The sequence below is a fragment of the Carassius auratus genome, chromosome 23 (genome assembly GCF_003368295.1).
Source record: "Carassius auratus strain Wakin chromosome 23, ASM336829v1, whole genome shotgun sequence".
NCBI lineage: Eukaryota > Metazoa > Chordata > Actinopteri > Cypriniformes > Cyprinidae > Carassius > Carassius auratus.
In genome coordinates this window covers 15,587,618-15,591,549 of record NC_039265.1, presented here as the reverse complement: position 1 = coordinate 15,591,549, position 3,932 = coordinate 15,587,618, and the positions used below count along the sequence as shown (strand labels likewise).

General features: G+C 35.8%; 1 pseudogene; it reads right to left on the bottom strand.

The window, feature by feature from the left end:
* Positions 1-1,818: 1,818 nt before the first annotated feature.
* On the bottom strand, positions 1,819-3,687 carry LOC113041500 (protein ABHD14B-like; annotated as a pseudogene).
* Positions 3,688-3,932: the final 245 nt, after the last annotated feature.

Below are 3,932 nucleotides of genomic sequence, written 5' to 3'. Positions count from 1 at the left end.
TTTTCATATAAACCATAAAAAATATAGCAACCAGGGGCTTTCCAGCTCTTAAAAGGACATAAATGCTCAATTAAAATACCATAAAGCTTGTCCATATGTCACTGAGAAGAATTAATGTTATCGGTTTTATAAAAAATGGTTTGTAATCACATGAGAATGAGTAAATGATGACATAATCTTAATTTCTGGATGAGCTATCCCTCTAACTCACAACTTTAATGTTGAAACATGTTAAATGGCTAATGCGTACCTCTTTCTTTACCTGATTATGGAAACAATCTGCAATTGTATTTCATATCAGGGTAAAGAGCGCTTCGCAACGTGGAAATATGCCTTGTTCTTGATTCTGGTGAGTTGTTTTAATACTTTGCAACACGTTTTTTTTTTTAATTATTCTTGTATTTTATTTTGGGGGAAAAGTGTGTAATTGTCTTAAAACTGGAACACTGTCGATGTACAGGGGCACTGAACTGCCCTAATTATGGAAAAACACTTTGGCAAGACATTGCGATTAAATGATCATGAATGTGTCGGGCTTGTGTCACAATTCCAAGTACACTGTGGAACAAAAGTCCTTGTTTTTAAGTGGTCTGAAAGATTTGCTTTTGCCAACAAAAAAAGAGAAAAAAAAACAGTATTCAAAAAGAAAAGCTAAAAGAGGAAGCAGCTTGTGCAAGGGGAGGGGCCTGATGTATAACCTGCCCACTGGGAGGAGTCATTAGCTCAGACCCTCCCCTAGCCCCTCCCCCTACAAAGCAACATCATTGTAGGCGTGTTTCCATCAGCGAGACGTGTGTATGTGATTAAGTAGTCTTTAGTCTGGTGCTCCGTGACAAATGTGTACAAAAAAATATATATATTAAAAAAATAAGTACAAAGGAGAAAATGATTTTAACATGAGTGAGGTTTTAAAATGTATTAACAATAAAAAAAAAGGTACCAGTACTGCTAATAATACTCATGAGTTGAGGTCTGAAATCATGGTGAGCTTTTTCTTTCATTCGTTTATTGGATTGTGTGTTGGGGGCTCAGTGCCTCGTCTCTGGGTCCATGTTGCTCCATTTTTTTTTTTTTTTGTACAGACAACAAAAAAAGACAAGGGAAAATTTGTAACATATTGTGTCTGTGACTCCTTGTAAAATATTTTCAAATTGTTTATTACAGAGAATCAGTTATTAAATAATGTTCATATTTTTCACTTCAGTGCATTGTGTAGTGGTTATTTTTCTGATGCAATCAACAACTTACAGAGACTTATTAGAGATGCGTAAACACGTGAATGTGATTGAAGTCACTGGTCCCTATTTTAACATGTATAGCATCATAATACTCTTTTATACAATTAAAACATTCTTAAAAGTATATTTAATTATTCACTTTTAAGTTGCAGTTTCTATTAATCTCTTTTAAAAACACAAAATTACTATGATAAAGTTAAATAGTAAAAAAGTTTGGGGAAAAATACACTATATTGTCAAAGGCATATTAAAAGGCGACATATCACAAACTTGCATCCATTTCTGAATTAAAAAAGAAAATTCAAGAGTTACTCTATTTACTTTTATGCATGATTTTTGTTAATGACTGTGAAAAATGATTCCTTGCACACAATTTTTGAAAAAAGGCTCCATTGATAAGAAACACCAATTTTCAGTCTTATCGGTTCCCAATGGATAACATCAAGTCCCATCCTGTTCTTTTCTCATTGACTATCCTCTTTAACTCAGAAAACAGCAAACTTGTGTCAACTTTAGGTCTTGAAAATGAAAAACATTGCAACTAATAACACAAAAAAGCCAATTAATGCAGACTTACATAGATAAAAGATAGTGTTTTTTTTTTTTACATAATCAGATAAGTATGAAATTAAACATACTTCATATGTTTTAAACGATTAGGGTTTTTAACATGATCACAACGACTGTAGGAAGTCCAGGACCGCTTTATGCCAGGTCTCTGGATCATCAAGATAACAAGGATGCCCCGCCCCCTTCATTACCACCACTTTGTGATTGGGCAGATTCTTCAGATTGCTTAGCGACGCTTCCCCGAGCCTGAGTGTCCTGGTCTCCATAAACTATAAGAGCTGGAGTCTGTACAGGTGCACAAGCATGAACATCACTCATTTGAGCACATTTGATATTAGATGGATGTGTGTTTGTGTTTGTTCTGTGACGGATCACTCCGGTCTCACCTGCACGCTGCTGTACTGCTCTGCTGTGAACTTCTCTGTGCAGATGGGAGCCACCAGGGATGTAGGCCTTGACCAGCTCGGAGTGCTGGAAGAGGAAGGGCAGCGAGTACATGCCGCTGAGAGACGGACTGATGACCACCACAGGGCCGGTCTGCAGAGCCTCACACACCTGTCTGAGGAACACACCTGGAGCCGGCTGACCCACTGGAGCCGGGGCCGGAGCCGTCTTAGACTGACCCAAACCTGAGGACATGAACCAGACGCTTTAACTTAAGTTAAGAGCTTAAGCATTGTGCCAATTATAATTATTTATAATGGGTAAATGTAATTCTAATAAATCTAAACTCAATCTGTTATTTTACCATATTAACAATATGAATGAATAAAATAGTAATATATTAAAATAAAGTATTATGGTATTACAACAGGTTTTGACTTGGTAAATTTATGGTAAAATATATAGATTTTTTTTACATATGGAATAATACACTCGTTTTTTATAAACTATATTTATATAGTTTTAAATATAATATTGTACATATTAAAGGCTATTAAATGTCATCATAATTATTTATAATTAAATATAATACTACAATAAAGTAGGCTAAAAGTTCCATATAACAATGCAATCAACATAAAATAATAGTGATTTATTAAAATATAGTTTCCACGGCTATGGACCATTTTCCTCGCATATCTATTTTTATTATATACATTTAATGCTTTAGAGCACTTAAAAGTGTGCATAATAAAGATTAATACATTTGATCTTATTTATAAAAGTTCAATGTAATCATAATGATTTAAACTAAATTGAATAAATAACAATATAAAAGAAAATATAAAACATTTTAAATGACTAAAAGTACCATGGTATTATTTTTGACATCATTCAAAAGAGTTTGGCTATATTCCATGCATGGTCTATGCTATGTTAAATACCGTGGCACATAATTATGGTAAATTTTTTAAGTACCATTATGTTTTCTATCTAACTCTGTAGACTCTGTAAGCATGGTATGAGCTCAGTGTTAGGGTTAGTGTCTCTGAAGCACACCTGGCAGGTCGATGGCCACAGCTCGGTAACCTGCGGCAGCTAAGCTCTCCAGAGTCCCGATCTTCCAGCCAGTTTTCCGACGAGAACCGGATCCCGTGCAGCCAGCAGCACGCAGAGTCTGGCCCCGCTCGACGGAAGCGCCTGTCGGTAGAACAGCGGCTGATCTCCGCAGATCTCCAGCAGAACCGAGTCTTCAGACACCTCAACCGAAGACATGATGATGATACACACGAGAGCGAAACCTCTGGAGAAACAGGAGCAAAGTTCAAAAGCAAAAAAAAATAACGTGCGCGTTGATAAGTTGCTAAAGTTCGAATATAAAGTATTCCACCAAGTTATTTGTTAAAGTTTAATAATTTACCTACGAACCAGAGTATGACAGTAAAATATTTTTGTTCCAGAGTAAACAGTTGAAGAGGTTTGAGTCCCGGAAGATTGTGTCCAGTGTTACCAGAGACACACTGCCCTCTAGCGGCTTCTGACAACAATTACACCCGCCGTCACTGGCCCCGCCCCCGAGTCCCCTAGTGCATTTAACCATATATTTTATGCTAATTATTCATTCACAATTAATGTATTCTCGATTAACTGAGTTGCAAGCAGCTTTTAGCCTATTTTTTTATTATTTTTATTATTTAAAATATTTTCGGGTTTTAATTACATTAAATTGTTCATATGTAG